General features: G+C 37.9%; 1 protein-coding gene across 3 annotated transcripts in view; it reads left to right on the top strand.

The window, feature by feature from the left end:
- Positions 1–2,486: 2,486 nt before the first annotated feature.
- LOC150104785 (uncharacterized) overlaps positions 2,487–20,950 on the top strand; it is a 33,015-nt gene continuing 14,551 nt past the window's right edge. The window contains exons 1-2 of one of the 3 annotated variants that reach the window (XM_090395349.1): positions 2,487–2,781; positions 10,542–10,582. The gene's annotated coding sequence lies outside the window, so the exon portion shown is untranslated. Of the gene's footprint in view, positions 2,782–2,907; positions 2,977–10,541; positions 10,583–20,950 lie in introns of those variants that run through there. The other 2 variants (XM_090395351.1, XM_090395350.1) reach the window with 2 other exon arrangements.

Here is a 20,950-nt window from a genome sequence, read left to right as displayed (position 1 = left end):
GTTATTTTCTCACTGCCCGTAGCCACACCGAGCCGCTTTCTGCCACAGCATGAGAGTGCAGAGGCAGTGACAGCTATCTTGAATAGATCACACTCCTCCTCAATATCTGCAGTATGCCTGGAAATCTCTTTGAACCTGGAGGAGATGTTATCTGCAAAATTCTTCCTCACAGCCTCATTTAACCAATGCCTCCCATTTCACGTGGTATAGCTGCTTAAGTCTACCAGCGTTGATGGTAGCATTTGGCTCCTGTAGCCATAGAGTGCAGACAACATAGAGTGTAGTGGTCAGTTGACAGTTCTTCCCCTCTTATCATACACGAACGTCCAGCACTCAGGAAAATAGGTCTGCTTAGAGTATAAAGAAGTCAGTCAGAGACCTTTGCCCAGGTGTATCACTGTACCAGGTATACTTATGGACCTCTCGGTGCTGAAGAAGCTACTCATTTTAGACAAGCTTTTTGTACTGCAGAAGTCCAATAATTTCAACCGATTAGCTTTAAGGTCAGGGTCTTTGTTCCTCCCAACCACATCCCCTCCATGTCTGGTCATCTTTTCCAGCATGTGCATTGAAGTCACCCATTTGTAGGACTGATTGCATGTCTTCCAACCTCTCAAAAGCAGCATCCACTTCCTCTAAGAAGGCAGAATATTCTGACTCCAGATTAGATGCATAGGCTTGTACCACAGCCAAGTTGTGGTTTCTAATCGGAGCCTTAACACACATACCCATCTCCCCAGTGGTATCCACTCAGCAACACAGTGTAACAGCTGGGGGATTGCGAGTATCCCCACAACCGCCTGAGCAGATATTGTCGGCTCACACCAGAGTAGTAGAGCTTCCACCCCTCATCCAGATCGACAGTTCCATTGTCTCTCCTCTTGGTCGAAGAAAGCCCGACTAAATCTAATTGGTAGCGCTTGGCCTCTTCGCCAGGTCCTTCTCCTTCCCTGTCAGGGAAAAGATGTTCCAGTTGCCTTAAGCCATAGACTGGTGCCGTTGTTGTTGCCATTTCCGTCCTTTTACAGAACCGTTACTTTGCGCTTCCCCCTAAACATCTCCCCAAACGGGTAGCGGGTCCATTGATGAAGTTTCCTATAGCAGAATGCTGAGGAATGGTGTTTAACGGAGACTGTAACATATTTTTTGAACGAGTTTCTCTGCCTAAAACCCGAACGGGTTCTTTGGTAACCCGCGGAACGGACGATGGGTATGAACACTGAATGATGACTTGCCCATGTTACAGTGTTTGGTAATGCCCTATTAGCACTACGCCTCGATTTGGGGCTGCTCAGGTTTCCCCGTTTCACTGTCCACCACCTGCAGACCTGCTCAGTAGCTGAGCCTCACCCTAGGAGAAAACATTTATACAATATTTTCTCCATGGTACTCTATTCACCTGACGAGGTCGGCATTTTCGACTTCGGTAGTGAAACCTTATTAAATCTTGTATTTTTTTTTCTCGGTGTTTAAATCAGTTAATAATTATATATATATATATATATATATATATATATATATATTTCAAAAAATAGATGATTTAATGACTCCAAGACCGAGATAACATATAAAGATTTTAATGATAAATACTACTAGTTTCGGCATATAGCAGCCTTCTTCAGGTATTTATAAAGGAAAGGAATACTAATAAACATTGAATTATTTAAACAAACTGGAAATTACAGGTACAAATTGCCTCACATAATCGATACATAAAAACGTTGTATTTTTCAAGTTGTTCCAACTTGCGTGCCATTGTTTGTTGCAATTGTGCGTGCAAGTTTACGTGAACGCCAATATTGAATAACTGCAGCATGGCTATCTGGGATGTTATAACTTATAAATACCTTTATAACTTATAAATACCTTTATTCCTTTATAAATACCTGAAGAAGGCTGCTATATGCCGAAACTAGTAGTATTACCATTAGGTGCTTTGATCTTATTAAATAAAAATCTCAGGATGAAAGATAGATGTAGAAAGTTTTTTACCTTGGGAGTAATATATGTTAAAGATACCAAGCTATTTTAAACCTGGTTTTACTCCATTTCCCAAGTAAGCAAACAGACAAATAAGTCAAGTTTGCGCCTGCACGTAGTGTAAGTCTAAGTGACCCGCAAAGTAGTACAAGTCTAGGCAACTCGTGGTAAAAGGTCAAAGCACCTTATGGTAACTTGTTTTGGTAAAATACTTATAAGCTTTGTATACTTAACCTTGGTATCTCTAAGCCTGGCTCCTTTCTGACTAATTTCACCCTTATGGCTTATCGACAGTCCTCCGGTATGCATTTGTATGTTCATACTTGCTGGTTTATAAAGAAGTTGTTATATAATTCACGATAAAATATCCATTCGTAAGGCATTGAATATATATTTTTTTATTATTCAGTTGGTAGTTTGTACGTGTATTTTGACGAATACAGAGGGAGCTTCAGCTTAATCCTTGTTTATTTCCGCTCTGCTCAAAATGTCAACGAAAGCAAAGAGAACGTGTTTTAACATGACGATTATGGTTAAAGCTATTAAAGAGCTACCGATGAAGCTCTCTTCTGAAACTTGCTGAAAATGTTGTTTATAGTACAAATTTAAGTCATTATGACGTGAATAATGTTAATGGTTTGGTTTTCATTTCGAAGTTAAAAGAAAGTTTATTTTTTTGTTTTTTTTTAAAGTGACAAAAAAAAAAAAAGTACGTAGAAAGTATTGGATATTCGAAATAGAATAATTCGAAATGTACTGATAAGCCCAAATTTTCTTTGGTTGCGCTGTTATAAGTAAAAGGTAAGAGATTGCATGATAATTTGCGTGCAAATTTTAGGTATATTCAATTAATCTGATTCGGAATAGGTGGAGAGGATTCAGAGGCGGGTTACAAAGATTGTTGCAGGTCTGTGGGATGTTACCTATGAGGATAGATTGATGATCTGTGGGCTCCAAAAACTAGCTGATAGACGTAGGAGAGGAGATATGATAGAGGTATTTAAATTGTTAAAGGGATTTTACAGGATTGATACTGATGATATTCTTAAGACCAGTGCAGGATGTGAGAGAACGAGGGGCCATCCCTGGAGATTGTGTAAGAGTGTGGTTAACAAGGGTGTTAGGACTAGATTTTTTACTTGGAGGGTTGTGGATGGGTGGAATGCTTTGCCAGAGGTGGTTGTGAATGCTTTGCCAGAGGTGGTTGTGAATGCTTCAACTGCGAATGAATTTAAGGAGAGGTATGACAGGTATTGTGTAAATAATGGTTAGTGTGTCAATGTCGGGTCTCCCGCGATGAGTCATTTGACTCCATGGAGACACCGTTAAAATAATAATAATAATACTTTAGGGATATGACTGAGGCTGTAAAGTTGCAGAGAGAGAGAGAGATTATTGTAGTTGTAGGGACGAATGATCTAGGTAGTGAAAGATTTTCTTTGAGACAGGATTTGAAAGACTTAATGATAGCAATGAATGAAAAGAGCGAGAGTGGAAAGATCATGAGTGTGCTACTTAGATTTGACAGTAATGAATTAAACTGAAGAGCGATTATAGTAAATGGAATGATGTCAAGATTGTGTAAAAGCTTTTGCAAAGAAATCATTATTATTATATTTATGTGGTATTCCCCAGGGACTTCAATTCGTGTTGAAGGGGAGAAAGAAATAAGGTGATGAACGAATGGTCAACAACACGCGAAATCACTTGCTTTATAGGTAAAATTTTCCAACTATTATACAAGCAAAATAGTTACCACTTTAAAAACTACAATGAGTTAATTTTCCTACATGTAATAATTAACAACTCATCCTACAATACGGATTGATTACCCTATTATCAAAATGGATTCTCCTTCTGTTGACATGCGCAATAGTGTCAAAGCTCGTATCTGTGGGCATCTTCTATAACAACACCATCTACTGCCAACCACCACCATTAGTATTTTCACAGACAATCACAAACATCCATACCCACGGCAGGATTCAAACCCACAGCCTTTTGGCTGGAGAGCAGATACACTAACCACTCAGCCAACTGGCCAGCATGAAAATAAATATTCATTTTATGAATGTCTGGGATGAGTTTGATAAAAGGAAGGAATTTTTTAAAGAGTAATGATTTGCACTTAAATGGATTGGGTGCATGGTATTTAGAACATTTGTTGATAAAAAGATGATTTGATGATAAAAAGAGTAAATGGTCAAAAACAGAGAAATGGGATTTTTCCAGGAAGGCAAATGATAGTCATCTGTTATTAGAACTAAGGTCAATAATTGCTGTGAATATGTGATTAATTGTTTTCAGAAAATAAACTAAAACATAAGCTACAATACTCCCTTCCTCCCATAGATTATGCCTTATTCCAAATAAAGTATTTGGAATAAGTGTGAAGAATTTTTGTAATGCCAACAATTATAGGAATTAGTGAGACTTGTTAGCTAAGAATGATATAATTATAGGGATAGAATGTAAAGGATATAGTATTTTCAGACAAGCCAGAATGGAGAGGAGTTTTGCTAATGATAGACAAAGTATTGAAGCTAAAAAAAGGATAGAAGTGCCTCAAGATGAAAGACATTCAGAGGGTAGTTTATTTGAGGCTGTTTGGTGTGAGATAAAGATCAGTAGGATGAAATATGTGATTGGTTGCTGCTATAATCCAGGGAATATAAGGGAGAATGTAGATAGTATGCATTGGCAAATTTAGCATGAGTGAAGGTCGAGTAATTATTAAGGGGAATTTTAACTATGTACGCATAGATTGGGAGAAGGAATAGGTCACAAGGAAGGAAGGAAATGGAGCTCACACAGTTGTTAAGAGACAACTACCTGAGACAGCATGTAATAGAAGGGACGAGGTTCAAGAGTGTTAGATCTGGTCATAGCATCAGAGAACGTATCAATAACTAAACCAGTTTAGTTACACTGTCTCCACTTGGGGAAAGCAGTCGCGTGGTCTTGACCTGGGAGATTGTAAAATGTGCTGAATATTCTGTTAAGAAGGGGGTATATGTTGAATTACAATTCTGGTGATTATAACAATCTAAGAAGTCAGTTCTCAGCAGTGCTATAGCATGAGAATTTGAAGGTGGAGTGATGGTGTGTGGGAGATTGTTAAAGAATGTTTAAGGAATGCAGTATCAGACTGTATTCTCAGAGTCAGGAGGAGAAATGAAGTAGGAGTAACATGGATGAATAACTGTTGACATGTCTGCAAGAAGATGTGCTCTGCATTATGGGAGATACTAAGACAAGTGATGAGAGCTTAGTCCACCTTTACCACGAGTTGCCTCAGTCCTGAAGATATTTCAGGTGCAAACTTTGTTTGCTTATACTTGCATAAAGGATTAAAGTAAATTTATTACTGTACCATCATGGCTGTGATGTTGCAGTGTCAAACATGTCACTGACTGATGAGAGAGTCTACAGATAAGAAATAGAGGTGCTTAGTATATTAGACAGGTGACTAGTAGTGTACCTTAATGCTAACACTTCCATTGAGTTTGATGGCATATCGGCCCATGTGTTACGAGAATGTGCAAGAGAATTAGCACTGCCTCTAACCATGCTGTTTAGTTTAAGCCTTACTTCTGGTAAAGTTCCAGTAGAGTGGAAAGAGGAGGGAAATAATTCCACTGCCTAAGGGAGGCCCCAAAATAGAAGTCTTGGGGTCTCCCTTAGGCAGCGGAGTCTTGGAGCAAATTATAGACCAATCAGTATATCAGGAGCGGTGGTTGAGGTTTTGGAGAAATTGATAAAAATTAGAATTCAGGACTCGGTTGACAGCAATGCGATACATTATAAAGGGCAACATGGTTTTGTGAAGGATAGGTCTTGCCTTATTTACTTACTTTCTGTAATAAAGTAATGATAGAGTTGGATAAAGGAAATCCTTAGTGATTAAGGATTTCTTTAATCATTACTGATTCTGCTGGACTTTGCAAAGGCATTTGACAGGATTTCATGTGGAACTCTGTTGCATAAATTAGACCAAAGTGTATAGATTAGAGGGTGGCTGATGGACAGATATCAAAGAGTGGTTTATGGAGAAGCTGAGTCCAGGAGAGGGCAAGTGACTAGTGGTGTACCTCAGGGTTCAGTAGTTTGTCCTCTATTGTTTAATTTGTACATTAATGATATTGGAAATAATTTGAAAGGAAATATCCAGTTGTTTACTGATGATGTAAAATTGGGAAGAGTGGTAATCAGTTCAGGTGATGTAAATATCTTGCAGGATGACTTAAATAGGCTGTCAGTATGGGCTATAGTAAATGGCTGTCGATTTAATGTGGCTAAGTGTTAGGTGATGCACTTTGGGAAGATGAGACCTCATGCAGTGTACTATATTAATGGAACTGAACTGGAGGTGGGGAGGGCATAAGGTGTAACTGTGCTCTCTTGCCAGGATCTTGGCTGAGTAGCCATCAATCAGTAGCATGTAGAGCACAGGTAAGCTTGGGATGGATTTCCGTGGTAAGTTGGCAACCCACAGCACGGTCAAAAATTCTAATGGAACTGATATACATGGCAATGCCAGTATTTTGGTGAAATCCGGAGGGCCTTACCCAGGAAGTCTTAGTATCATGCCTCCACGTGGGAAACATGGTATTGTAATGAGCCATGGCTGAGTTGATACTGAGCAAAGAGCTAGCAGAAAGCTATAAAATGCATCTCCCAAGATGTTTAGTGGCTGACATGGGAGATTAAGCCACAACTCCTCCACTACAATGCCTGGAAGAAGAAGAAGAAAGAAAGGCCGTAAAGCCCATGACCAAAGCAAGCAAACACGGAATGTGGCTCAATTTCCCCAACAATATGACTACTCCAATAGAAACAATTTATGGAGGTCAGAGCATGATGCAGTAGAGAATATTTCTCAAATATTAATCAACAGAACAGCCCTTAGAAATCATAAATAGAATACTAATCAAAGCAAACCTCTTTTCCTCTATATAGGAACATTTAATTGTAGAGCACTTAAAGAAGAGCAAGACCTTACCATCTTGCAGCAAGAACTAAAACATATTAAATGAATATCATAGGCTTAAGTGAAGTACGCAGACAAGATGAACATTTAATGAACCTAAAAAATGGAGACTACTTATACTATCATGGAAAAACCAAGGGACAGCTTGGAGTAGGATTTCTGATTAAGAACATAATTACACACCTTATTGAAGAATTTAATTATACAGATGAAAGAATAATAGAAATCACACTTAAAATAAACTCTATCCAAATATATGCTCCTACCCCATCTCACTCTGATGAAGAGATTGAAACCTGTTATGATTCACTGCAGCACACTAGACCAAGAGAGAAATAGCAATCAAAACTTGACTATAGTAATGGGTGATTTTAATGCCAAAGTAGGTTACTCCTCTCACCAGATAGACATGATAGGACCATACATATATGATACAAACAGTAACTCAGGAATGACTCTTACAGAATTCTCTATCAGCAACAAGCTTTATATTATGAACACTTTTTTTTAAGAAAGCTCCAAAAAGAAAACACCATGGAGAAATGAAAAATTAAATAATTTATATGCTGTGTAATAATAAAGAAATAGTCCAATACCTCAGTATTAAATCAAGTAAAAACAGGAAGTAACTACCAACTGGTAAGAGCCAAAATTATAATAACTCCAAATTGAAAAGAATAAAATGGTTAAACAGGAAAAAATCAAAAAGTTTTGATTTAAAAGGAAACCATTCAATTATTGAAAAGAAGAAAAAAGATTATAAAGAAAAGCTTAATCAACAATTAGACTTAATAAACATATTTGAAGAAGACATAAATAAAATGAACAAAAACCTAATGGAAGCAATAATCTCGGCAGCCCTCAACTTCAAAAGCAACAAGCATAGAGACCAAGAACTTTCAGAGGAAACCTTATAAACTACTAAAAAAAAAGAGACAAAATATGAAACAAGACCAAAACTTCTGAAATAGAATATGTAGAACTCTGCAATACAATAAAGAAAAAGATGAGAAATGAAATAAGATCCTATAACACTATAAAAATAAAAGAAACAATTGAAAACAATAAAAAATATCAAAATACGAAGAAAACATTTATCAGTTGGTAATGGTCAAATAACTCCAATAAAAGAAGAATGGAATCACAATAAGGAATCAAGAACAAATCTTAAAAAGACTAGAAAATTTTATAGAGAACTCTATAGTGATCCTTCAATAGATAAATATAAATAACATATCCCCATGAAATATAGAATTCATCCCACCATTCACTTCAGATGAAATAAAACAATCATTAAAACAAATGGAAAATGTCTAGGTGAAGATCTAATGCACATAGAATTAATTAAATGGGGAGGAAACAACAGATTCACCACGTCACAAACTTATTAAATTTATGTTTAGAAGAGGAGAAGATATGAGATAACTGGAAAAATGCTACTCTAATACTGTTATTTAAAAAAGGAGACAAAGAAGTAAACAACGATAGACCAATTAGTATTCTCTCTAATCGATAGAATTCTCACAAAAGAATAACAAACAGGTTTAACCCCTCTTTTAGACTCAAATCAACCAGTAGCAAGATTCTGTAGAGGCTATAACACAATTGATCCTATTCATGCAGTAAAACAAATAATAGAAAAAGCAGAATTAAACCAGTTGCCTCTGTTTATCATTTACTGATTATGAAAAAGCATTTGACTCCATCAAAACCAATGCAATAATAAAAGCACTTCAGAATCAGGACGTTCCTGCAGAATATACACACCTCCTCCAGGAAATATATCACACTGCAACAATCCAACTTCACACAAGTATCCAACAAGGAGACTCTCTATCACCCAAAATCTTCATAGTAGTCCAAGAAATATTTAATATTATAAACTGGACAAACTTTGATATAAAAATTAATAAGAAAAACTTAAGACATCTAAGATATGCAGATGATATAATTTTCGCAAACACTCCAAAAGACCTTAATATAATGATAGAAGATCTATATAATGAAAGCAGAAAAGTTGGTCTAAAAATCAGGTAGTTCCTGATTTTTAGACCAACAGAGAAAAAACTAAAATAATTTTTAATCATTTTGTGGCACCAAAAAACATAATAATAATAGAAAACTGTTTCTTGTACTTCATACACATAATTAGGTCATCTCATTGATTTAAACAGTGAACTCCAAAAAAGAAATAAATAGAAGAGCTCAACTGGTCTGGATTGCATTTGGAAAATTGAAAAGTATTTTTCTAAACAAAGATGTCCCACTCTGTTTAAAGGAAAACATATAACCAGTGTATTCTTCCAGTCATCACACATATGGTTGTGAAACTTGATCTCTGACAAATAAACTAGCAACAACTCGAAGAAAAATGGAAAGGCTGATGCTAGGCATCACATTAAAAGATAAGAAACAAAACACCTGTATAAGAACCCAGACTCGTATCACAGACATCATTCATTACCACAAACGAATAAAATGGAAATTGGTTGGACATCTATCCAGAAGAGAAGATGAGCGATGGACCACCATACTAACAGAGTGGATTCCAAAAGAAGGGAAATGAGGCAGAGGATGTCCTAAAAGAAGATGGGATGATGAACTGTCAAAATTTGTTGGAAAAAAATTGATCAACCATAGCCAAGAACAGCGAAGGATGGAAAGGAGGCCTTCGTACAGCAGTGGACTGAAAAGAAGAAGTGGACGAGGCAAGGTGGGGTAGGGAAAGTGATTGTTCCACTTTATAAGTCATTAATAAGACTGCATTTGCACACAGATCTCGCCACCTAGATTTCTTGGTGATGAAGAAATAGTGGAGAGCATCCAGACACGAGTTACAAAAAGATTGTTGCAGGTCTGTGGAATGTTTCCTACGAGAAAAGATTTGAAGGTCTGCAGACTCCAAAAACTAGCTGTTAGAGTAAGTGAGGAGATATGATAGAGGCATATAAATTATTAAAGGGATTTTATAGGAGTGATACTGATGATTTTTCCTGAACAGTGCACAAAGGGAGAGAACGAGGAGTCATCTCTGGAGATTGTGTAAAAGTGTGGTTTACAAGGGTGTTAGGACTAGATTTTTTGCTTGGAGGGTGGTAAATGTGTGGAATGCATTACCAGAGGTAGTTGTGAATGCTTCGTCTGTTAATGAATTTAAGAATTACCGCATTTACTCAAACATAACTCTTGCCCTTGCATATATCTCGCACCCCTATTTTTGTTTTATGAAAAAAATAAATTAAAAGTTTTGCATATACCTCGCACAAGAAAAAAAAGTTCCGAACTTTAAGAAATAGATAGTAAATGTTATGGCAGTTTCAGATATTTTGGAATTCGGTTGAAAAGAATCGGCATTTTAACTCAATAATCATTGGGTTTCCTTTGTTGTTGAGTCACGCAATCTTTTGTTAATACCACGCCAATCATAAGCATGACAGAACTAGTGATAGCGAATAGTAGATATTCTTGATAAGTCATACCATTTTCAGTATTTTAATCATGGCGATTTTATGATTCTGAAATGATAAAAGAACAAGTAATGATGAAACTGTTTCTTTTAATTTAATTACAGAAATATTGTCGCTAAAGATTCAAATATATTGCAGGATGAAGGTGAGTGGTCGATCGCATAAATAACGTTCATAGTTACAATTTAAATGCATTCATTTTATAAATAATGTGAGCAATTATAAATTATAATGAATACTTAGAATTTAATTATAAAGGTCAATTTAGTTCTTTTCCTAAAAAACGGTAGTTTCTGAAAATCCCTGCATATATCTCGCACCATGATTTTAAATGTAATTTTTGGGAAAAAGTTCAAGTTATATTCGAGTAAATATGGTATGATGATTAGTGTGTCGATGTAGGGTCTCCCGTGATGAGTCTTCTGACTCCATGGAGAAACTATTATAATAATAATAACAATATATGCATTGAGAAATTGAGGCAGTGCGATATGAAGTCAACAGCTTCTATGTGCAAGAGCCTGCCATGAAGATACTTCAAATGCAAATGTTTGTTTTGTTCTTGTTTTAATCCTTTCTTTAAAAAGGATTAAAATCGTCTGCTATACTTTAGACACGTCCGCGTGGTTAGCCTAGTGGCTGTGCGCTTCGCAAACATATGCCTGGAAAGGAGTGTCCCAGGTTCGATTCCCGTCAGTGACGTGAGGTGAGGAGCTGAAGGATCTTCCTCAGCCATAGCCAAGTTAGCCGGTCTTGGGTGTGGACAGTAGGGTTTCCCCCTCGGTTTATCCTTTGGTTTTTCATCTTGCAAGGCAGGCAAACTGGCCTTGAGAACTCAACATTATGAACATAGGATATACTGGGGTGTAGGGCTTGACCACCTTAACCTATGAACGGTTTGAGGTCTGATGATTAATTAACTCTCGATACCGCAAGGTAAAAGAGGGGAAAAGGAAGATGAGATGAGGTACTTTAGATACTAAAGGTGAATGGGAGTGAATCTAACTGCAGTTGATGGTTCTGTTGAGAGTAAGAGATCTGGGTACAGCTTTATGAGAGCTGCTCCTCTGATGAAAGAGGAACAAAACTACATAATCTACATAGGTGTTACCAGATGTGGCACAAATTATGTAACATCATTAATAAAATAAAAATAACAGCAAACAACCAACAAAAAATGCTACCCATAACATAATCACTTACAAAAAAAAAGGGTGAGGGTCACAATCACTTGATGATATCTCTACACAAATTAAGAAACAATGTTAATTGTAAATGCATTGCAAAAGGACTGAAAACACAGGACAAATAACACCCTCAACATCAAGAGGAATCTCGGCATAAATAACAGAAAGAAGAAAATAACATTGAGTACTAGGAGGAGAGCCAGCCTGGTTGGCCGAGTGGTTAGCATATCCACTCTCCAACAAAGAGGCCAGGGTTCAAATTGCACATAGGCATGGATGTTTGTGATTATCCTCTCCCAATATGGACTGGGTCACCATGGGAGTAGTAGACCCAAAACCTCCTGCAATGGGAGAGGCCTTCACCCTGCACAGTGGGTAGAAAAGAAAAAAAAAGCTTGAAACAGAAGAGACATCACCAATGCTTGCAAAGCATAGTTAGAAATAAACAAAGAAAACCTAACATTTCAATGCCAGAAAAAAATAAATAAATAAAAATGGAGAGGGAAAAATGGAATTATTACAAGTCAGTAAATACTTGTACTGTATTCACTGACTTGTAGTAATTCCACAGTTTCAGAAAAGAAAAGAAAAAAAAAATTAGGGAAGAAATAATAGCATTTACAATATTACACTTCCAAATCAAAAAAATTAGTATAATCAAAGAAAATGTGTTGAATGATTTGCAATTCTAATTTCTTGCATAGGAAATAATTATTATCCAAACTCATTAGCATCATCTAAGTTTACGTACTATATAACCATGTAAACACATAAAAATGTAATATAAAGTATAAGAATACTGTTATTTGAAAACATAAACATGACTTCTAAGCAAGTTTCTCTGATTGAAATCATATATCTTTTCTTCTTCTTCTATTCCTGAAAGTTCTGGCTGCATCCATTGCCATTTTTATTTTATTTTTATTCATGTGTATAGAATTTCTTATTTATTTTAAACTGCTGTTTATATATCCAGACCATTCTTTCTTCCATAGAAGTATATGGAACATTCTTGGCAATTTTTTTCTTTTGATTTCAGAAGCATATAAATAAATTTTTCCCTAATTGGCCTCTGCATGTAGTATATCATATCATTATAAAGGTTCCCCTTTCCTTTCTACAGTTTTTTCCCTTGCACTTCAAATGCACAGTGATTAACCCCCCCCCCCCCCTCCTGCCTTTATGTCATGAAATTAGTGTCCTTCTGATTGGATCATAATTGGAGTTCTATGAATTTTGTGCACTGTGTATGTGTATTTCATCAGTGTATTGATGTTATTAATGAAGTATCATAATTTTGAAAGGGGATACTGGTTACAGGTCCTTGCTGTGCTCCTTATTGATACTTGTCCACCTCGTTTGAGAAATTATTTCTATTAGTTTTTAATAAACCTTTTCTCATTCTTGTTCATTTACAATTTCCTCTTCAGTAGTTACCTCGAGAATTGGAAAGTATGTATTGATGTTAATAGTATCCAGAATAGTCTGTTTGTTTTTTGATTTTCCAATTTACGATAGGGAATTGCGGTGTACAAGATGGCAATGTGAGCGGTGATCTAAGAAAGAGTGAGAGCAATTATACAGAAAGAGAAAATGGTTTGAATGATAAAAAAAATGAGGAATTATTTGTAGGAAGTGAGATCGCTAGGCTGCGTGCAGTGATACAAGATGCGCAGCGGAAATTAGAGCACCTGCAAAACTCTTTCCAGAGTGATTCGGCTAACGGAAATAAACAGCGTGGGCGAGTTTCCGAAATGAAGGAGAGAGTATTGTATGGTGACTCGTTATTAAGAGGCGTAATAGATGGGAGTGTAACTAAATCGTACTTGCCGGGTGCGAAATTTAAGGATGTAAGTGAGAGCATTAGAGTGCAAAAACAGAGGGTGAAAGAAATAACAATTGTGGCTGGTACGAATGAATTGAAAGGTGATAAATTTTTTATGAGAGAGGACTTGAAAGTATTGTTAAAGGTAGCGAAAGAAAAGAGTGACAGAGTTAGAATGGTGAGTCTGTTACCGCGGTATGACAGAGAGGAGTTTAGAAGGAGGGCCATAATCGCAAATGATATTATGCGCAGGTTATGCGGACGGTGTGGTGTGGAATTTGTGGACGTGTGGAATGAGTTTGATGGGCGAAAGGACTTATACAAGATGGATGGACTGCATTTGAATGGACTTGGTGTGCGGAGACTGGAAAAAGTGTTACTGAATGAAGTGAAAATGGATGTGCAGAACCAGGGAAACTAGAACTACCAAGGAAGGGGGGAAGTGGATATCCAGACATCAGTGAGACAGTTGAGTGTAAAAATGTATATAATGTACCTGAGCCAGCAATAAGAACAAAAAATGGGAATGGGATATTTAGAATAACGCATCAAGATAGGGGTGGGACAAAGGGAACACTGCAATTCATGTATACTAATGCCAGGAGTATTAGGAACAAGAAGGAAGAATTTTTGGCCTTGATTGGCTCTTCCTGGCCACAGGTTATTGGCATTAGTGAAGATGATATAGTTAGTGGGATAGAATGTGTAGGTTATAGTATGTTTAGGAGGGACAGAGAGAATAAAATTGGGGGAGGGGTGTTATTGATGATAGCTGATGAACTGCAGCCAAGGAGAATTGAAGTATTGCAGGATAGTGAAAGGAGCTCATTTGAGGCTATTTGGTGTGAGATTGATACTGGCAGAATAAAATATACAGTTGGGTGCTGCTATAGACCAGGTGATGGAATAGATGTTGGAGATGGTATGCATAAACAAATTGATGAAATGAGTGGAAGGAGGGTAATTATTATGGGGGATTTCAACTATGGTAACATTGATTGGAAGGAGGAGAGGACACATGTGAGGAAGGAAATGGATTTTATTCAATTATTAAGGGATAACTATCTGAAACAGCATGTAATTGAAAATACTAGGGGTGTGAGAGTGCTTGACCTGGTAATAGTATCTGAGAATTTGACTGTAATGAATATGACCATGTTGCCACCTATTGGTGAGAGTGATCATAAGGTCTTGACCTGGGAGGTGGCTGAAGGTGTGAAATTTGTGATTAAGACAGGGTATATGTGGAATTACCGTGCTGGCAAGTATGACAAGCTTAGGAGATTCCTTGGGTCAGTGCCATGGCATGTACAACTGCAAGGGCTGGACGTCGATAGAGCATGGGAAGTGATCAAAGAGCATTTACAAGAGGTTATGGCTGATTGTATACCTAAGGTCCGAATAGTGAAACAAGGAGGGGTTAAATGGATGAATAACACCATTAAGCTTGAGCTGCAAAAAAAGAAACAACTATGGAGGGAATTTAAAGATAGGAGTGACCTGCAGGCACACGAACGGTATAAAGTACAGGCTAGAAGGGTAACGAGTGTGGTAAAAACAGCAAAAGCCGATTATGAAAGGAAACTAGCTATGCAAGCAAAAGAGAATCCCAAACAGTTCTTTCAATATGCTGCAAGCAAGAAAAAAACTGTACATGGCAAAATGATTTTAAGGAATGACGATGGTAAAGAGTTCAGTGAACCAGTCGATATAGTGGAGTTACTGAGCGCGCACTTTGCAAAAGTATATCATCCAGGTGGTGACGTTGAAAAAATGAAGGAACCATTAGTTTATATGGGAATTGTGATGAATGAAGTGGAGGTGAATAGTCTATTACAGAACCTTAATGTGAATACATCTGTGGGATTGGATGGTATACCGGCACGGGTCTTGCATGAAGCGGCTAATGAATTATCAGTGCCCTTGACCATGTTGTTTAATCTGAGTCTCAGGTCTGGCTTAGTCCCGAAGGCGTGGAAAGAGGGGAAAATAGTTCCACTGCATAAAGGAGGATCCAAGACTATGGTTGCAAATTACCGACCGATCAGCATATCAGGAGTCGTTGTCAAGGTCTTGGAGAAAGTAGTCAAGGGAAAAATACAGGAATGGATTGATGAAAATGAGATACTGTACACAGGACAGCATGGCTTTGTGAAGGGTAGATCATGCCTCAGTAACTTGCTAAAGTTTTATAACAGGGTGACGGCTGAACTGGATAAGGGAAATGGGTTTACAGTGATACTGCTGGACCTGGCAAAGGCGTTTGACAGGATACCACATGGAATTCTAATCCGTAAACTACAACATATGGGAATGGATATAGGGTTGGTGAGATGGATAGCTGGGTGGTTGATGGAGAGATATCAAAGAGTAGTTTATTCAGGAGTCGAGTCCAAAAAACGGCCTGTGACTAGTGGTGTGCCACAGGGTTCTGTTCTTGGACCACTGCTGTTTAATCTGTTCATTAACGATATAGGGAATGGTCTAAGTGGGACAGTTCATTTGTTCGCTGATGATGCAAAGTTGGGTAGGGCGATAGTGAATGCAGAAGATGTCAAAGTCTTGCAAGATGACTTAGATAGATTGGAGTTCTGGACTAAGGAGAATGGATGTCAATTTAATGTGACAAAATGTAAGGTTATGCATTTCGGAGTGAAAAGATTAGCAGCAGTATACCACATTGGTGGAACTGTACTCCAAGAGATTGATGAGGCCAGGGACTTGGGAGTATTGGTGGATAGGGAGATGAAGTTTAGGGGGCACATTGCGAAAGTAGCTAAATCAGCTCATCAACTCACTTGGTTGTTGAAAAATACCTTGACGAGCAGAGAAAAACAAGTTATTGTACCTCTGTACCGAGCCCTGATAAGACCTCATCTCGACTACTGTGCCCAGATTTGGTCACCTCGGTTCCTTCTTGATGGGGAGGAGGTTGAGAGGATCCAGAGGCGAGTGACTAAGATGATAGCAAGTCTATGGAATGCACCATATGAGAACAGGTTGAAGATTTGTGGGTTGCAGAAACTAGTTGATAGGCGAAAAAGGGGAGATATGATTGAGACATTCAAATTGCTAAAAGGATTCTATAGGATTAATTCAGATGATATTTTTGAGATCAGGACTGGTGGTGGGAGAACTAGGGGACACCCATGGAAGCTGGGCAAGAGCGTGGTTAGCAGGGGTGTTAGAGCTGGGTTCTTTACTTTTAGAGTGGTAAGTGAGTGGAATAAGCTGCCAGAGTCTGTTGTGGGTGCTATGACAGTGAGCGAGTTCAAGGCAAGGTATGATAGATACTGTGAGAATGTTGAACAGCTGTGTGAACATGATGTTTAGGGCCTCCCTCGATGAGTCTAAGGACTCCTGGAGTAGCCCGTGGTAATAATAATAATAATAATAATAATAATGTGCATGGCATTGCATTTTTCCATATTTATTTTCTAGTGTTGATATACTTTCATATTTCTGAATAACAGTGAACAATAATATCAACTCTGCTGTAGTCAGCATATGCAAAACTTTGTACTGCTTTTGCCATCTATAAGGAGATGCTTGTTATCTTTCAGTGGTTTGTAATCACTCTAGCAACGGCAAAAATGGATTGTTGTCGCTGTCTCCTTGTCTCACTAGAGCCGCCGTAGCTCACTCAGTATAGACGGAGCCCTTTGGTTGGAAAGACCTGGGTTCGATTTTTGTCCAGTGATGTGAGGAACCTTTATTTGGTCTCTTTTGACAAAAGGTGAATTAGCCAGTCTTCTCATATTGAGGTGGGGGGGGGGGGGCTGTTGTGGCTGTCTCCTTGTCTCACTAGAGCCGCCGTAGCTCACTCAGTATAGACGGAGCCCTTTGGTTGGAAAGACCTGGGTTCAATTTTTGTCCAGTGATGTGAGGAACCTTTATTTGGTCTCTTTTGACAAAAGGTGAATTAGCCAGTCTTCTCATATTGAAGTGGGGGGGGGGGGGGACACCCGGAAAATCGGATTTTTCATCCTCCAGAACAGGCAAACCGGTCCTATGAACACATGGATTACAGTCATTAATACATCCCTGCAATATGCTGGTCCTGGGTTGGGATCAAATGGGGGTGGTGAACTACCCTGTAAAAATCTCACCAGGAATGCTTTGTGGGCAATGCCTGCAAAGTCACCTAGGGTCAGAAACGACTGAAGGGAAAATCCACCACCTTGTCTTACAGAGAATGAATTTAGGAGGCTGATAAAGAGATGAGGGCGACATCCTGACACAAATAGAGATGAAAGGATATGATTTGTTTCGTGAGGATAGAAAAGGTAAAAAGGAAGAGGGAGTGCGCTATTGATGATAGAGAAAGAGTTAAGTCTATACAAAGAAGGAATAGTGCCAGTTGTTTTGAGGCAGTATGGTGTGAGATAGAGGTGAATGGAATGAAATACTTGGTTGGATGATCTTATAGACCAGGTAATGTGGATAGTAGTGATAATGAAATGTATGACCAAATTAGCCAAGCAAATAAGAAAAGAGTGATCATTATATGACGATTTTAATTATGGCAATATAGAATGGAATGATGAGATAGCAACTGGAATTAAAGAAAATGAGTTTTTGAGGGATAACTACCTCAGACAGTATGTAACAGAGGGCATGCGAGGATTGAGGTTGGATTTGGTCTTCTCATCAGAGGATGTAATTATAAATGAGGTGTGAAATCACCTACCAAGTGGTGAAAGTGACCGTGAGGTGAATACCTCGGTGGTTGCTAGCAGTGTGAGGACCTCTGTGAGAAAAGGTTATATATGGAACTACGTGTGTGTGGGGGGGGGGGGTATGAGGAGCTCAGGAGACAGCTTGCAGGTGTAGCATGGAATGAGGAGTTAGCTGGAAAAGAGATCAATGCAGCTTGGGGTTTTCAAAAACTATCTAGTAGCTACAATGTCTGAATGTATTCCAAGGGTGAGAAGGTTAAATAAGGTAGGTGTGAAATGGATGAATAAAGATATTAAGCATGCGATACTGAGAAAAAGGGCATTATGGAGGCAGCATAAGAGAAGTGGAAATAACCAATTCCATGAGGATTACAAAGACCAGGCAAGGCATGTGACTTGGTTGGTGAGGGTAGCTAAAGTGAGGTATGAACAGCAGTTAGCTAGTGAAGCCAAAAAGAATCCTAAGAAGTTCTTTCGATATGTAGCCAGCAAAAGAAAGAATGATTATGGAAGGATGACATTCATTGGAGAAAATAGTGTAAAGACAGCTGTTGCAGAAGGTGTGGTGGAGATACTTAATGAGCAGTTCATAAAGGTCTTTCAGTCTTGTGAATGTGACTTCATGCAGAGATTGAGAGTAGTTAATGATGGGAATGAGACACTAACTATAAGTGAGCAAGAGGTGTTTGGGGAGTTAAGAAAGTAGATGTTAATAAGGCTGTGGGACTGACAAAGGCAAACAATTTGACATTGTCAGAGAGGAAAGTCATTATGAAGTAATTCAATTATATCTGTCAGAGGGATATTTGTAAAGAGTGAGACTATATCAAAACTTACTTGAAGATCTGTGAGTTGTAAGGACAATCTTGAAATTTTATTCTTAAAATCTATTGAATTTTTATGGCAGAAGCAGAGTTTCCTCTTCTGTCATAAATTCAGGAAGATTAGATAGGTATTTTGAGAGTTTATAAGTTGGACATGTGCTGTTAAGACCTATTCAAAATAATGAATAGGTCTTAACAGTACGTTTTCTTTATATAATTTAGGAAGGCCATATAGTCTTAGAGTGAAAACATGATGAACTTTTAGGCTGTATACTGTTTCTTCATCCCAGGGATGAACTCTGTTCCATGAGGCTGTTAAGTTTATTGATTTGTGATTGAGTTGGTTCTCTGTTACTGATTCTGTACATAGCATGATCTTGAAGTAGAAGATTAAGTTTTCTAAAATAATTGTTCTTATCATGAACTACAACTGCATGACCTTGTTGTTGGCCTTAGTAATAACTATGTTCTTATTATGTTTCAAGGAAAATAAGGCTTGAAATTAACCTTATGGAACTATATAAGAGTGATGGCTACATTTGAATGGCTTTGGTATTAGTCATCTGAAAAGGTTGCTGCTGGAAATGAAATGAGATTATTATTTTTTTTTTTTTTCCTACCCTCCATGAAGTCGTAAGACTCATCATAGGAGGACAACACAAAATCTATCATACTACTCCTTAAAATCATTTACAGTTTGCACATTTACCACCCTCTCATACAATGCATTGCATGCTCCTACCACTCGATGCAAAAAACCTCGCATCTTACCCTTTTACTCATCACTTTCTTTTGCAACTTCCAGGGATGGTCCCCTTGTTCTTGCTCCTTTCCCTCATTCTACCATATGCAAAATCTCCTGTGTTAATACGATAACCCACAACAGCTTAAATGTCTTGACTACATTGCATTCTCCCTTTGCATTCTATCCAGAAAAACTCTGCAGTCCATATACCCTCAGTCTATCCTCATAATCAGTGTTGTACGTTCCTGATATCATTTTTGTTATCAGTTCTGCACCCTCTCTAAGGTCACTTCATCCCTTTCAAAATCCTGGTGACAAGATCTGAGCACAGAAATCCTGGTGTGGTCTCATCAAAGCATTATACAATGGCACCAGCACACTTTTATCTTTTGTGAGCAATGTTCTCCTCAACATTACTGCAATTCTCTGAGATGTCTTCACAACATTTGCAATATGTTCTCAGAACTTAAAATCTCTATTCACAATCACCTCAAGATCCCCTTGCTTCTACTTCTTCCAGCATAACTCTACTAAGTGAGTATAAGGCATCCCATCTCTGGATCCCAAATTTTAAAACCTTACATTTAGTTGCATTAAATTGACATCCCCATTCATTTCCCACCTTTCCAGCTTATTCAAATCCTCTTGAAGAGCCAAAGCATCAGCACTTTTACTAATAACCCTCCCAAGCTTTGCAAATGATGTGAAGCTTGGGAGGGTTACTAATAACCCTCCCAAGCTTCACATCATTTGCAAATAACTGAACAGCAATGGTCCCAGGATTGAACCCTGTGGAACTCCACTTGTAACCTTCCTACTCTCTGATACTGTTCTCCAATATAAAACTCTCTGATATCTATCAGAGAGCCAGTCGCCAACCCAATCCACTAACCTGATATCCAAACCCATATGAAGCAACTTAAAAATCAACTTGGCACCCTGTCAAATGCCTTGGGAAAAATCCAAGAAAATGGCAGTGTATATCTTTACATCATCCACTGTTCTTGTTACTCTATTGTAAAAGGTTCTGTATATGAGTTTTTACCAATTTTTCTGAAATGTTGACAACTACAGAAGAAATACAAACAAGACTATAATTTGATACCTCCATTCTATAACCATAGTTATGCAATGGTATTATCCTTCCTTCCACTCTCCAGGAATCTGCCACACTTTCATTAAACAGCCAAGTTAATGGCAGCACATTCTCTTAAAATATGTGGTGAAATTCCATCTATCCCCTTGTTTTATTG

The sequence above is a fragment of the Typopeltis vanoorti genome, chromosome 7, assembly GCF_054136105.1.
Source record: "Typopeltis vanoorti isolate ZY-2024b chromosome 7, IOZ_Tvanoo_1.0, whole genome shotgun sequence".
In the NCBI taxonomy this organism is placed as follows: Eukaryota; Metazoa; Arthropoda; class Arachnida; order Uropygi; family Thelyphonidae; genus Typopeltis; species Typopeltis vanoorti.
This window is presented reverse-complemented; position numbering and strand designations above follow the sequence as displayed.